Consider the following 17,116-nt stretch of genomic DNA (forward strand, 5'->3'; position numbering starts at 1 on the left):
TTTTCCTTGATACACTCCCTATGGATGCTGAGTCACCATGTGGTAGGTAGATTTCAAACTCAAACGACAGATTAGGCTTTGAGGGTGCTGCATGGGGTAACCATGAACTAAGGCAATGCTTGTGCCTGTGGGGACACACCCTTCCAGGGACAGTGGAGTGAAGGGGAGAAGCTGACAAAACTTCAGACACATGAGTCAAGATGTACAGCCGAGTGTGTAGAGCTCCCGAATTCCATATCTGACCCTTACCCTGTTTATCATTCTGGAAGGCTTTGAGAGATTCTGTCCTTGGAATGGAATAGATGCCATGGACATTTAAAATACATCAAAGTACTTTCTTCACAATGCCTCCTCACTTTTCTGTTTTTGGTTTGTCTATTATTGTGAAAAGAAAGAAGAACACCATTGGGGTCACCTTTTCTTTTTGAAGTTATTTACCATATGTTATGAGCTGTTTTTCTGAGTTTTGCTAGGGAAATGTCAATTTTAAAAACCGAATTTATCCTGTCCATCAGTTAGCATTTGTAACAAGAGTTATAGTGGCTTAGTCATCTGTAGCCATTCCTTCCTGTAGCCACACAACTTTTCTTGAGGTTTTCTCCCTTTACTGGAAAACACTTTAATTTGGCACAACGTTGAGTGATTTGCTGTTTTTTTTCCCTTTTAATAATCTACAGTTTTCTCCTCTTGTCTCCTATCTGACTAATATTAATTGTTCTCCTCAAGAAATAAGAGCATGGGGAAATAATTGCTTCATTGTACAAAATAGTTCCCAATAGAGCAATATCATGAAAAATAGGATAAGACATAAAAATACTAATGAGTTGGAGAAACACAAGGGTAACACAGACTGTATCTCTAGACACAGTCAGGATCCATAGAAATTGACACATCAGCCCTATGGCTGCCTTCTGAGACCTTTTCAGGCCAAAAGCTAATGTGGAAACATACAGATTAAATTCCACAAGAGCAGTTTATGGGACTTCTATTCCTGGAGAGATGGATGAAGACTGAATCATTTTATGCCATATAACATCTGTCTAAATACAAATATTTATATTGCACATATTGAGAGAAAAAGTGGTTAGTTGCATATTGTGAATATTTCTTTTTTAAAAAGTATGTCTTTTGGTTTATTACTAGCAATTGATTTGAGATTTGTCTTTTTGGTAAGTACCAGAAGAAATTCTTTGCTGAAAGCAGTTTTGTTTATGTCCTAAAGACAGATATAAATCTGTGTTATACAGGTCAATTAATGATAGGCTTTATTATTATTATTATTATTATTATTATTATTTACTTTTGGAGCAGTTTGTAGTAAAATTGAATATTGAGCACAGAAACATCCTCTGTATATATGTTGTCCTTCATTCCTAACTTTAAAAATGATACTTTATTCTGATTATAATTGACCAAATGGATGGAAAAGAAAATTTTAGAAACATGGAAGCCTAATGTACTCCCACTTTCTTCCACTCTGGCTACCAAAAACAGGTTCACTCTCTTTTCTGACTCCCCTATGCAGACTGTGCACAGTGGATAATTCGCTTCTTCTGGAGAAAGTCTTCTTTGTCTGTGGAAGAAGAACTGATCAAAGTGAATCTAAAAAGTGCTTGATGCATCAGCCCTGAACAGAAGAATGATGTTTGGGAAAAGAAATAATCAGATATCTAAGTTTTTGTTTGCTCAAAGAGCCAAAAGGCAGTGTTTTTTTGTGCCTATCACTGGGGCAGCTCATGGAAGAAAATACAGCCATCTCTAGATGTTGGGGAACAAGCCAATAGCTGGACTGTTGATGTAATGTTGTGTAGAGCATGCCAATCAAGCGTGTGGTTTTCAGTACTGAAGGAATTCAGCAGGTTGAACAGGAGCCTGATGAATACCTGAGAAAATATAACAACATATCAGAGAATAGAGCAGGGTGCGAGAGACGAAGAGCTAAGGAGCTCACCCGAACAACAATAATTCAGTAACAAACATAGGTTTTGTTTTTGTTTGTTTGAGTGCAAGAAAATTTGTCATTGGTTGAATAGCAAGTAAGTAGCGGGATAACTGGCTAATTTTGTGGGTCTAATTCCCAAAGGAAGTTCATTCCAAGCCACAGGACAAAAATACAAAAATTATATATGTAATAGTTTAATTTCATTTTTTTCAAATAAATGTTTATTTTTGTTATTATAAATAAGAAAACTTTGAAACTGTTTTTTTCAAATCTTTACTATTTAGTACCCTGGGTAAGATGCTCTATCTTCATTCAGAAAGGCAAATAGGATAGACATCCGAAGAAAGTGAAAATAAGGAACAAGATAGGAGCTTACCACAGAGGGCCTCTGAAGGACTCTACCCAGCAGGGTATTAAAGCTGATGCTGAGACTCATAGCCAAACTTTGGGCAGAGTACAGGGAATCTTATGAAATAAAGGAAAGATAGAAAGACCTGGAAGGGTCTGGAACTCCACAAGGAGAACAACAGAACCAAAAAATCCAGGCACAGGGGTCTTTTCTGAGACTGATACTCCACCCAAGGACCATTCATGGAGATAACCTAGAACCCCTGCACAGAGGTAGCCTGTGGCAGCTCAGTCTCCAAATGGGCTCCCTAATTAGGGGAGCAGGGACTGTCTCTGTCCTGAACTCAGTGGCTGGTACTTTGATCACCTCCCCCTGAGCAGGGAACAGCCTGACCAGGCCACAGAGGAAGACTATGAAATACAGTGCTGGGGAGACCTGATAGGTTAAGGTCAGATTGGGAGGAAGCCCTCCACTATCAGTGGACTGGGGAAGGGACATGGGAAGGAGGAAGGGCAGGATTGGGAGGGGATGAGGGTGGGGATACAGCTGGGATACAAAGTAAATAAATTATAATAAATAAAAAATCATATATAAAAAGAAAAGTATGTAGACATAAGTGGAATTAATGAAATACTTAACCCTTTACATAAAAATGGAACTAAATTTGGAAACCAAAATTGGAAGCAAAGCAAAACAAAATTGTACCCAGAAAAGAGATAAAGCCCTGTTTATTCCATTAAAGAAGAACAACAAAATAATGGTGGATTTCAGAAAAATGGTAAGACAAGTAATCAGTAAAAATATAAGTTAAAATGAATAGAAAAGTTTTAGAAATGAAGAATGAATGTTAAATGTAATTCTTAAAAGTAAAAATTAAAGTATAAAATGTTAAAAATATGTCTAAGAAAGGAGACATTAGAATATTGTTCAAATCATGTCATAGTATTAGACCAATGAAGAATATAAAAATATGAAAAATAAGTAATGCATTTTTGAAGGAAATTACAATTTGGATCAAATTGTTAAGTTTTTGTTGTTTAAAATACCTGAAACACGTTTTGTATCATCTCGCATGATAATATTGCTTATTTTCTTTCCAACACTTATACTTGGAGGGTTTATTTTATAGTTTGTGTTTTATTTATTTATTTTTTTCAATGCAGTTTATTCAGGAACCTTGCACAATCATCAGACCCTGTAGTTTGTGTTTTAAATTGCTTGTTTAACTGTTGATCTTAACCAGACTGCAAGCTTTCCCTGTCATGTTCAAAATTATACACTCAGCTTATCGCCACACCCTTGACACTCACGATCTTTTTATAGGGTAAATGAATGACTATTAATTAAGTAGTTGGCTTCAGTAATTTACAGATACTTTTCACTCAATATTCAACTGGAAATTATGTTATAAAAACATGATATTATTAAAATATAAAAGGTAAAATACCTGAAACAAACAAATACCTAACAACTATGAAGTGAATATACAAAATAAAATTATTAAAGAAATATTTATTCAATAAGTACCTCTCTACATAAAAAGTAGATCAATTGTGTTGTAAGAATGAGAAAAAGATCAATAGAATAATAACAATTCTACAAATTTTAGAATACACAAATATGTAGCATATTATGTATGTAATATCAATTTGGTGGAGGAAATATATAGCTTATCTAAGAAAGATATTTGATTATATTAGGAGGAAACCTCGTTCACCCTCTACTTCACATCATGTACAAAATAAATTCCAGATGTTTTAAGAAATTGACAGAAGCATTGACATACCAAAGGCAGAAGTAATAACAGAGGGAGACAAGAAGCATAAAAAACAAACAAACAAACAAACAATGAATCCAGGGCTAGAATGCCATATCAAGGGGATATAAAACCACTAACATTTTACTACAAAGAAATGGAAACCACTTAAAAATGATTTTAAGTTAAGCTCGAGGATCTGGCTTGCTTCCATGTATGTGGACCTATCTGCATTGCCCCCGTGGCACGCCTGGGTTGGCTACCCAGAGGCTATTTAAGCTGTGGGCTGGCTTTCCCCGGGGTCCGAGGATTGTTCAATGTTCCTGAATAAACTGCATTGAAAAAAAAAATTGAGTGCACAGGCAGTAAATGGAATTAGAAAAAAATTCACGATAAAAATGAGAAATTCAGCAAAAAGAAAAGAAATGGAGATGATAAATGGGTACCAAACTGATGAACTTGTAACTGAAAGAATAAATTCATTAAGAACCTTAGAAAAAGCTAATCCAGCAGAAAACTCATGAGCTTGAAGTTTGATCTTTTGAAACAAACAAACAAATAATAGCCAGGTTTTATTTAAAAAAATTAAAGAATTGAAAAGAATTTAAAAAATATTCAAGACAAATGGGACCGTGTTAAACAAGCAAATGATCTGAAAAGTAAAAGATAAGGGAGCAAATGTTTGAAAAAAAGAGTTATTAGTTCTAACAGAAAGGATAAACTCTAGTATAATAATATTTGGGACTTCAACACCCTATTTCCATCAACAGACATATGTTACAGACAGAAAATCAACAAAAACATTTCTGAAATACAATATGTTATCTAACATGATCTGAATCCAAAAGTGTAAAAAAAAAAAAACAAACCCAAAAAACTAAAAAAACAAAAAACAAAAAACAAACAAACAAAAAAACAAACCAAAAACGATTCCTGAAGGGATGTTAAGGTCGAGGACCTGGGCAAGGGACCATCTCCTTGTAGAGAACTGTGTTCACCTTAAATAATCTGCTTTTCTTCCCAGAGCTTATTCCTAAGAGCTGCCATGAGGTTTAACTGGGGCTGCTAGTAAGAACCCTAAGAATCCTGATTCCAGAATATCAATGGGACTCCCCAACAGGACTCCCCCAAATTTCCAGTAACAATTCTTTCTTGCCTCCTAATTGGTCAAGACGAAGAACCCTTACTTGCCCCTCAAGGCAGCATCTGTACCACCTACACTGAGATTAGGAGAGATGTTCTCTCTTCCATTCAAGTTATAGTATATACACGTTCTTTTGGAAAATGAGAGATATTTGAACACTATTCAAAATAAAAACCAAAATGACTCAAAAAATTATAAAACAACTTTAACTTCACATGGGATTTTTTTTTTCTCCTAAAAATACATTTCTGAAATTGAGTTTTCATTCCAGCCTATAGATATTTAAAGATATTTGAATATATATTGTAAAATGAAAATCTAATAAATTTGTGCCAATTAACCCACTGATCATTAGTCTCTGTCTAAATTTTTGTTGATTTTAAAGGCTAAGCCAAAAATGCGGTTTAATAATATATGAACTTTAATTTCTTTGATTTGATTGACATTTTGATATTTTACAAGTTAAATGACAGGTCATATTTTATCTATTTCATATTCTGTTTTCTCCATTTCATTAAACATTGTGTTGTTTTTAATCTTAGTTTTTTTCAGTTATATACTTAAAAGAAGAATAACAATATTTATTTGGAAAGTTGACATTTTGAATATAGCAACTAACCAGCCATTTTAAATTCAATTACAAGAAAGTAGCAGAGCAATTGGTAATAAAATGACCTTTCATTATCTGTTAGAAATTCCTACACAATCACTTTAAAATTAGAATTGAGCCAGGAAACCATGGAAGTTCCTTGCAAAAGCCATACAACTTCTTATATAATTAAGATATGATTATTATCCTTAAAGAATTTGAGTGAAAACAAGATCATGTTATGCTCAAGAGGAATTTGTGCTGCTGCTGAACAGTGTCTTCCAATTATAGCACAAAAAGCCCATACTAAATTGTGAAAACAACACTGATCTATAGCTCAGAAAGCAAATGGAATGCTGATAGTCCTTTAATTGAGTGCCTTGGGAAAGTCACTTGCCAGTTTTGAGGCTTCTTTGTGCCATTTATTAAACCATAATGTTGTATAGAGTTTGGATTCTCTATCCTTTGTCCGCATACTATATTAACATGACATAATATCTGTTTACTGCCTTCTACCCTGGAGAATGTCACCTCCACAGCTGAAGGCCTGGATTACTGCTTGAGCCCCCTCTAGAAGAAGGCTAGCATTTACTAAGATCTCCCTTTGCAAAGGCCCAATGCATCAGTTACCTATTTTAGTTACATGCTAGCATTTTGATGGATAGATATATGTTTCTGAGGATGTAATCATGAAGGGATATTTTCTGAGTGAAATGGTCAATATAATATTTTCTGAGGTTATATATTTCATTGCTATGTAAAAATCAGTATTTTTAAATTTTTCTTTATTATTATTTATTTTAATTTATCACTTTGTATATTGGCTGTAGCCCCCTGCCTCATCAACTACTTGTCCCACCCTCTGTTCCTTTTCCCCCCTATATCTCTCCCCTAGTTCACAGATAGGGGAGGATCTTCTCCCCTATTATTTGACCTTAGCTTATCTGGTCTCATCAGAACTCTAGATCCTCTTTCTTTGTGGCCTAGTTAGGCCCCCTTGCCAGGGGAAGGTGATCATAGAGCCAGCCAATGAGTCCATGTCAGAGACAGCCCCTGTTCCCCTTACTAAGGAACCCACATGGAAACTGAACATGGGCTACATTTGAGTATAGGGTCTAGGTCCTATCTATGCATGTTCTTTGGCTGAGTTATCAGTCTCTGCAGGACACCCTGAGCCCAGACTTTTTTTTTTTTTTTGGCTCTGTTGGTCTCCTTGTTGAGTTCCTGTCCCCTCCAGGTTTTGCTCTCTTCCCCTTCCTTCATAAGATTCCCTGCACTCTGCCCAAAGTTTGGCTATGAGTCTCAGCATCTGTTTCAATACCATGCTGGGTAGAATCTTTCAGCCGCCCACTGTAGTAGGCTCCTGTCCTATTCCCTGTCTTCTCCTACTTCTGATGTCTATCCTGTTTGCCCTTCTGAATGAGGATTAAGCCTCTTTCCTAGGGTCTTCCTTCTTTAGGACTATAGATTTTAGTATGTTTATTCTTCATTATATGGCTAATATCCACTTATAAGTGAGTATATACAATGTGTGTCTTTCTGGATCTGTGTTACCTCACTCAGGATGATCTTTTCTAGTTCTACCCATTTGCCTGAAAATTTCATGATTTCTTTCTTTTTAATAGCTGAGTAGTATTCCAGTTTGTAAATGTACCACAATTTCTGTATCCATTCTTCAGTTGAGGGACATCTAAGTTGATTCCAGATTCTGGCTTTTATGAATAAAGCTGCTATGAACATAATTGAGCAAATACCCTTGTATGGTTGATCATTTTTCAGACATATGCCCAGGAGTGGTATAGCTAGATCTTGAGGTAACACTATTCCTAATCTTCTGAGAAAGAGCCAGATTGATATCCTGGCCAATCTCGCTTATGAACATTGAAGCAAAAACACTCAATACAGTACTGGCAAACCAAATCCAAGAACACACTAAAGATATCATCCACCAAGACCAAGTAGGCTTCATCCCAGACATGCAGGGGTGGTGGTTCAATATACGGAAAGAAAAAACATTTGACAAAATCCAACACCCAATCATGTTTAAAATTTTGGAGAGCTCAAGGATATAAGGCACATACCTAAACATAGTAAAGACATATACAGAAAGCCTACAGCCAAAATCAAACTAAACGGAGAGAAACTTAAATCAATCCCACTGAAATCAAGGATAAGGCAAGGCTCCTGACTCTCCTTTTACTTTTTCAACATAGTACTTGAAGTCCTAGCTAGAGCAATAAGACAACTAAAGGAGATCAAGAGGATTCAAATTGGAAAGGAAGAAGTCAAAGCATCACTACTCTCAGATGATAGAATAGTATACATAAGGTACCCCAAAAATTCTACCAGAGAACTCCTTCAGCTGATAACCACCTTCAGCAAAGTGGCTGGATACAAAATTAACTTAAAAAAAAATCAGTAACCCTCCTGTATACAAAAGACAAATGGGCTGAGAAAGAAATTAGGGAAACTACACTCTTCACAATAGCCACTAATAACATAAAGTACCTGGTGTGACTCTAACCAAAGACCTGTATGAAAAAAATCAAAAAACTTTAAGTCTTTGAAGAAAGAAATTGAAGAAGATATCAGAAGATGGAAATATCTCCCATGCTCATGGATTGGTAGAATTAATAGTGAAAATGGCCACCTTGCCAAAAGCAATCTACAGATTCAATGCAATTCCCTTCAAATTGCCAACACAATTCTTTACAGACCTTGAAAGAACAATTCTCAATTTCACATGAAAAAACAAAACAAAACAAAACAAAACAAAACAAAACAAAAAAACCCAGAATAACTAAAACAATACTGTACAATAAAAGATCTTCTGGAGGTATTTCCATCCCTGACCTCAAGCTGTACTATAGAGCAACAGTAATATAAACTGAATGGTACTGGCATAGAAACAGACTGGTGAATCAATGAAATGGAATCTAAAATCCAGAAAGAAACTGAAACAGCTACAGATACTTGATTTTTGACAAAGAAGCCAAAACCATTCAGTGGAAAAAAGACAGCATCTTCAACAAATGGTGCTGGTCTAACTGCATTTCTACATGTAGAAAAATGCAAATAGACCCATATTTATCACCCTGCCCAAAACTAACGTCCAAGTGGATCAAAGGCCTCAGCATAAAACCAGACATATTAAACCTGTTGGAAGAAAGAATGGGGACAAGCCTTGCCCTCATTGGCACAGGGGACAACTTCTTGAACAGAACACCAACAACACAGGGTCTAAGATCAACAATCAATAAATGGGACCCCATGAAACTGAAAAGCTTCCGTATAGCAAAGGACACTGTCTTCAGAACAAAATGACAGCCTACAGACTGGGAAAGGATCTTCACCAACCCTATATCTGACATAGGGCTAGTATTTAGAATATATAAAGAACTCAAGAAGTTAATAATTAACAAATCAAGTATCCAATTAAAAAATGGGGTACAGAGCTAAATAGAGAATTTTTAACAGAGAAACACTTAAAGAAATGCTCAGCATCGTTAGTCATCATGGAGATGCAAATCCAAATGACCCTGAGATTTCATCTTACACCCATCAGAATGGCTAAGATCAAAAACTCAAGTGACAACACATGTTGGAGAGGTTTTGGAGAAAGGGGAACTCTCCTCCAGTGATGGTGGGAATGTAAACTGTACAACTACTTTGAAGAAATTATTATTTAAAAACAGAAAATAGCATACAAAATATCAAAAGAAATCTGACAAAATATATTTATGCAAGTAGCAATTAATTGAGAAATACCTATATATGCAAAGCAATCTGAACGGAGAAGGCCCAGTGGTTTGCAGGGCAGAATATTGACTATTTGTCATACACATGGCAAGGTGACATAAAAAATTACAAACACCAGAAATCTATAAAATATACTCAGAGAGATCACATGTATGCATGTGGTACTATCCTACAATGCAAAATATGAAATATTAAAAAATAGCAATCAAACAGGAATCCAGTTAAACATATCAATGTATCTTCAGATAGCCAAAAGTAGCTTTAGCCTTTGTGACTGATACCACAAAAAGGTTTTACAAGTACTTTCACTTTTGTTTTGAAACAGGGTTTCATTAGGTAGCCTGACTGGCCAAATTTTTCTATCAAAGAGAATACTAGATTTAAATAATTATTCCATTGATTATTTCCGTAATGCACGTGAACAGCTCAATTGTTTCTTCTGCTCATTAGTCATATAGCAACAATATAAATGTAAAACTCTTGAACAAAGAGTTTTACATTTGACAAAGCCACAAATAATCACTCAAACAACAAAAATTTGTACACCCTACTTATGTAAACAAAACCTTAGTTGGATCTGAAATACAACATGCTGAGTGCAAAAATTTGATCTAAAAGTTTCATACACAGCATTGTTCCTGTTAGAGAGCCTTGGTTAAATGGAGAAACCAAGGAGATGGAATACAGAGAAGGGTTCAGGGCTTGTGGAAGGAAGAACAGTTGTCATTATGAAAGGGAACACCACAGAGGCTCATGGTGATGTAATTACTCTGTGTGTCATGTGCAGTGTTACATGAGCCCACATTCTTGAACAAAATGGCAGAACTGTGCAAGCACACTTGATTGAAACTCATTTTCTGCCTCTGTTATTGAATTATAGCTTCATAACACACAGTCCTTAGGGGAGCCTGGTAAGGTGTGCAAGAAAACTCCTTTGTATCATTTTGAAACTGCATAAAATTTTTTATTTTAAAATTTGAAAGAGAACACAGTATTAACAATTTGTTTCTAACAAACCGACCAGGTAGAATGGTATGAGGAAGTGTGAGAACAGAAAGGAAAGGATTTCAGTTATATTATGAAATTTACTGGCTGTCATGCTTAGCCATAAATGTCCCTGTGTCAAGACTAGCATAATAGAGCTTTCGTTGTAATGCCTCTATACAGACTGAGGATATATGATGATGAATGTGATAAATTTTTTTTTAATAGATGAAATAATAGAGCCGCATCCATTCTGGATGAGCAAGTTGTGCTCAGCTTCTGTCTGTATGATGTGCTAGCTGGGAAATTCCTTTGGACATATCATGTAGAAATCCATTTAGAGTGGTTGGAGGGCATTAGGACATTAGAAAAACATGGCATTAGAATTATTAATTTCATTTCTGTGGAAATCAGTAATGAAAGTACATGAACACATCAAGAGGATATAATATAAATATATACACACACAGTGGAGTTCAAGTCATCCATGAAGAATGAAATCATGTCATTTGTAAAAAACTGGATGTAATTGGAGAGTGTCATATTAAGTGAAATAAATCAGTTTCCAAAAAGCAAATATCATGTTTCATCTCATTTGTGGATTCTAGATTTTGTATAGTTGCATAAAATCATATTTATATGTAGGACATGAAAGGAGAAATGAGAAAAAAGGCAGAATAAACAGGAATGATGGGAGGATAAAGGGAGAAAGAAAAGAGAGGGATGAATATGATCAAAGTAAACATCAAAATATAACAAATACTGTAGAAATGTTTTCATGAAACCTATTACTATGTACAACATATATGATGAGTTTTAATATTAAATATACATTAGTTACAAACATTAAGGCTGAATATCTGAGGAGTTCAAATGGTACATGGACTCATAGCATCTGTAGCCATTGGCAAATTTATAATTTGTAACCATAGTTGTAATTTTTATAAGTGATTTGATTTTAATAGTGATAACTTCTCAGCTACAAATGAAAGTTGAAAAAGTGAACTATATCACATTAACCCACTCTTAAGACTATAGATGCCCATGAAAGGAGTCACATTGGGCAGAAGTTATACAAACCCAGGCATGGTGGCATGTACCTTTAATACGAGCATTAGGTAAGCAGAGGCAGGAGGATCACTGAACTGGAAGCCAAGCTGATCTACATAGTGAGTTCCAGGCCAGCCAAGGTTCTATAATGAACTTTGGTACTTATACAGTATTTCAAGCTTTTTGTTTTTAATACTGTTCTTGAAACAAGAGCAGTTTTCAGCAGCAGGGAAAAATACATGGAGGGAGACTTAATGCAGAGGTGGATATAAGGAAGACTGGCAGGCCAGGAGGGTCTGGCTCCAAAGCCAAGGCACTACAAGGGGCTCTGCCACTGAGGGAGACAGAGAACTTGGGAGATCATGTTTTGACTAGAAGCCTCTTGCTCTGTCATCTGTCATTTACTCCAGCTAACTCGGCCGTTCTCCTTGAATGGACAGGCTGACTGGGAATATCTTATCACTAAGCATCTTTTTCCCTTTTTATTTTATTAAACTGGGTTATGTAAGACAGTTTTTACAATGGTATATTATGTACTCTCTGCATTGATTCTCCCCCTTCTTTTATCCCTTGTATCCATTAGTTTCCTTTAATCCCTTAGACAATGCTATTTATTTATTTATTTACTTATTTATTTACTTTCATGTCCTGGGCATGTATGTAATTTTATGTATTTTATAAAATCCATTTGTAAGAGGCAGAGGATCAGGGATTTAGCTCTGAGACTGTGTCTGCTAGTAATGTCCCATCAACATGACTGCCCAAACAAGAGCTGAAAAAGGAACACACCAGCAAACAGGCCAAAGAGCATGAGGAGCCATGGATCCTGACCTACGTCAAGAGCTATAGGAAATGGAGTAAAGATGGGAGTGGGAGAGGCGGTCCTCCCCAAAGAGAATCCTATCATTTGGTTGTGGTGTGCCATATGGTCAGCCCCCAAAACATACATACAAGTAACATTGTATAGACTCAACATGTTATATCTGAGGACCTAAATCTACATACAAATACATATATGCATACAGTAACAATTGATAGGCCATGAATTTGATGGAGAGCAAGGACAGGTAAATGGGAGGGGCTGGAGAGAGAAAAGGGAAGAGAGATATGTTATAATTAAAATACAATCTTAAAATTAAACAAAAAAATCTAAGATGTATGACGTGATAGCTATCTTTTTGAGAGTGACTTAATTCAGTTAATATGAATATATCCTATTGCATTCATTTTCCTGAAAATGACTTCATTCTTCTTTCCTTTTAGGGAAAAAAAAAACAACAACCCCCCCAAAAAAACAACAACACTCCATTATGTATATACATCAGATTTTTTAATTGATTTTTTTTTTTTTTTTTTTGGTGAGGGAAATAGCTTTATTGTTTCTGGGTGAAACTTTTTTGAAATTTGAATATGGGGATCTCAGGTGAATATACTTCTTGTTGACTCAACGAAATGTCTAATAATTTCAAGAAATATTTCCAGACAGCATTTATACAGGCTGAATCAATTTTGTAAAAATAATAATAATCAAACAGAAATGCAGAGCTAATTATGGTTTAGAGATAAAAGTATTTTCTAGTAGTGATAACTATAATGTGATAAAATAACATTTAATCTACTTTAAGTCACGGAGATGAATTTATTCAGTGTAATTTAATAAAAGTTATGTTAAGTAGCTCTTAATTGAAAGATATTTAGTACTTCCAAAAGAAAATAAAGGGTGAAATTTAGTAAATAGTTTTATAACATGTAACATACTTTCAAAATAAATAATTCAAGAAAAATAATTTACAATTAAATTGTCTGAATGGGGTGGGGTACTTTTAGAGTCATCATTTTCTGCTGTTAAATTTCAGAGGCCAAATCATTATCCTTCCCTGTGTATAGTTCAGGTTCCTCCCTCCTTGTGACACACTCAAATTTCCCTCTTTTTCCTAGTCATCCCTTTTCCTTAGATACTGGTCTTTCACTCCTGGCTTCTGGCTGGTGAATACACCTGAGGTTGACCAATCAGGTAGATGAATCTTGCTCAGTTGCAGTTTTTTTTTTTTCTCTGTTGGAAAAGAAATTTCCATTGTCTTGGCCTTGTTAAACTAGTGTAAAGAGAACTGGGGGCTGTAATTTGATGGGGAATGTCAAGGAAGCCTGACTCCTCGCTAGGATTTGATGGGGGATGTTATGAAAGCCTGAATTGCTGGGAACTGCATTATTTCTAAAAGATAATGAGGGTTCGATCACGAAGCTGTTGTAGAAACAGAGATAAGAAACTGTGACATTGTGTAAGATTCTAAAACTTTTTAAAATTGATTTATTTTTTTCTTACAATTTGTTAAGTTATTTAATATGCTATGATTGCATTTGCCATGGGAGAAGATAAAGGGAACTTGTCTTAAGAACTGCCATTTTGACTTCAGACTCTGTTTTATCCAAGCTGAGCGACTCCTCTGAGTGACAATAGTTACCTAAAACATAATGATTGTCCCTAACAACAGAAAGAACAAGTGAATTTAATTGGGCAAAAACATTTACATTCAATATCAGTTGACAGTGATGGAACACTTGGGGAAGTCCCTAATCCCCGAGTCCTAATTGGTTAAAATTATAACTGCAATTTAGATCAGATGTTTGCAGTTTTTATGCACATAAACCTTGCTGTAGCCCCAGCAGAAACAAAGCTTCCGGGTCCTGGTCTGGTGGCCCTGGCCAACCCATGACTCTGCTTATGTGGTGGGAATAACAACAAATTATATTGTTTCACGAGCCCACTGGTGTTTTCTCTCCCCTTCCTCGTGGCACAAAACAGACATGGTATAACACTCTCTCCTACCCTTCTCCTCACCCTCTGACAGAAATTTCCTTCTTTGCAGCCACAGACATGGAAACCCATGTTTCGTTCGTTATCAAAGTCAAATTCCCTTTCCTTCTTTCTTAAAACAAGATAATTTTATTGCTATTTAATACTATAGGAAATTCCAGTTATGGAATTGCGATATTCTTATAATCTGTGCTAAGGAAAATGTGCCATGCTGAATTCTTTATAAAATATAATATACCTGAAAATGTTTTTTATTACAAAATAAACGTAGTCACACACTCACACCACTGACTTAGCATGATTTAGTAAGAACTTTAATTGCAATGATTCTGCATTAACAATGTAAAACTTAAGCTGGGCATGGTGACACAGGCCTTTAACCCACAGTCCCTAGGTGTTCACTGCCAACTCAAGAGGTAGGGAAAGCCTTCCCAGAAGCGGACTCTCTCTGTAAACTTCATAAACCTTCAAGGCAGGAAAGTGGCCAGGCCTCCCCACCTGAGGAGCCTCAGTGGCCAGTGCCCCAATACGTTTTTAATGGCCCTAATGGTATTTTTCTAATACCTGTAACAGCTATTCCCAGCCCCTAGATGGGAGAGTGGCCAGGCCCTGCACTACAGCCCTCACGCCCATTCTCCACCAATTTCTGGACAGGAAAACCCACCAATCCCTGAGCTTCCCCAAGTTCAAGCCTTGAAATCCCACTAATCCTCACCCTGGAGATCTCTTCTCTGGAAAGCTCCTCCCCCAACCCCCAGAAACCCTATATAACCACCACCCCCACACATGCGACCGGACTGCTCAGTTCCCTGCTGTTTCTCACCTGAGCAGGAGCAGCCATCCTCCTGGGTTTCCCTCCTCCCAATAAATCTCTTGTGTGAGGTGTGTTGTGTGGTGTGACTCTGTGGTGTTCTTTGGCTCTGGAATGCCAGGACACCTTTCCCGTCAGAGCTGTGACACCTACATTGAGTGGCAGAGGCAGGTGGATCGCTATGAGCTTCAGCCAGCCCTAGTGTACACAGTGAGTTCTAAGACAGCTGGGGCTGTGTAGAGAGACCTTGTCTCAAAACATCTAACTAAGCAACCAACAAACACACCCTTAAAAACTAGCATCATTAATTTACAAACCCAGAATTGGAAGATAGTAATGAGTAGTACTGAAAGAATAAATGAGCTCGAAAGCTTTGTTTTGTTCTATTTTTTTTTCTCCCCAACCCTTAGTTGAAACCCTTTGGCCTTTAGTTGTAGAGGTATTGATAGGATAGAATTGATCCACATATTGATTTTTCTCAGGGATGTATCTAGAAGATCAGAGGATTCTTTCTGTGCAGCTGCTGTTTTCTTTGGGATAGGGGCATGAGTAGGAGGACTTGGAGTTATAGTTTGATAGGTGAGATTGGCAGTCTGGGTAAATGCCAGTCCTTAGTAAATTACAAACTAATTAAATTAAAAGCGTGAAAGAATTCCATGTGTTCACTTTAAACACTTGCTTCTATTTTTTTTTTACTTCTATTATTTATAACGAATTGTAGGGTTTTATTAATGTAAAAAAAACTAAACCTCTTATAGATAATAAATCCTTTTCTAAATAATTGAGATTGATTCAAGGCTTGGAAAGAGAAAATCTTCTGGGAGATCATTATTCACCAGGATCCAAGATTATATAAGTCTTAAAGCAAAATGCAAAAGCAGAAATCTCATTTTCAAATTAAAAATAAACCACAGTTTCAATGAGTTAAAAAAAAATCTAAGCTTGCAACAGGATTTCTGATTACTTAGCATTTATTTCCAATCTTATTTCTATACTAGGCAGAGTAAAGTTATTGACATCTCTCTTCAAGCTGTTAATTGGTTGCCCAGAATCACAACTTGCCTCCAAAGAAGCTGAGCATAGGTATTAAATGCCTCACAAAGTGGTCAGTATATCCTTTGCAGTGAATGCACATGTCAGAATCTTTTCCTAAGTGATAGGAATGGTGAATACTGCCTTTATTGTTGGTAGAATTTTGGAGGATAACTTCTAGGAATATCACATGTTCTAAGAAGTTTCTGTGTATTTTTGGTGTAGGTTTAGTTGTTTGGACCGTAAAGTTTTTCAAGCCAGGATCCTTTTCACAGTCAACACAACAAGCAATATGAAGCTCTGAAAATGCCCCTAGTATCGTTTCTATTTTGGCTAGGTGCAGAGCCTGAGTGTGCAGGCTAGCTAGTGTGCGATCCGGCAAGGACTTACTCTCAAGGAGCCACAGTGACATCTGATAGCCCTTTTATGATAGGAGTAGCACTGCTTGACTCAGTTCTGGAAGGATGGACACTAATAATTGCTACATAATTAAGGTCTACTGGGATTTGAAATTGTTGTTTTTTATTCATTTTGAATATTTGTTTATTTTTAATCAACATATTCACTGTACATGGTACTGGGTTTCATAACAATGTTTACATTCAACTACATCATACACTTCGACCGTGTTTCTCTCTGAGCCCCTCTTGCTATCCCCTTTCTTCTCTTTCCTGTTTAGTCCCCTTTGTTTCCATTTTACTTTGCTTTCACATCATGCATACATACGCTATTTTATGTAGACCATAAAGTCTACAAACAGTGAAAAATATTTGTCTTTCTGAGCCTGATTTGATTTTCTTACTCTGATAGGCATCCATTCACACAACAAGAAGGTTGTTTAAGGCAGATATTCCTAGCTTCTGTCCTTAACTGTGTAAACAGGAG

The 17,116-nt window shown here is 36.2% G+C and overlaps 1 protein-coding gene across 2 annotated transcripts in view; it reads right to left on the reverse strand.

Moving 5' to 3' along the window:
- Htr1f (5-hydroxytryptamine receptor 1F) overlaps window positions 1-17,116 on the reverse strand; it is a 137,170-nt gene that overhangs the window by 76,787 nt on the left and 43,267 nt on the right. The gene's annotated exons all lie outside the window — the stretch shown is intronic.

This window comes from Meriones unguiculatus, chromosome 17 (assembly GCF_030254825.1).
Source record: "Meriones unguiculatus strain TT.TT164.6M chromosome 17, Bangor_MerUng_6.1, whole genome shotgun sequence".
Classification (NCBI taxonomy): Eukaryota; Metazoa; Chordata; class Mammalia; order Rodentia; family Muridae; genus Meriones; species Meriones unguiculatus.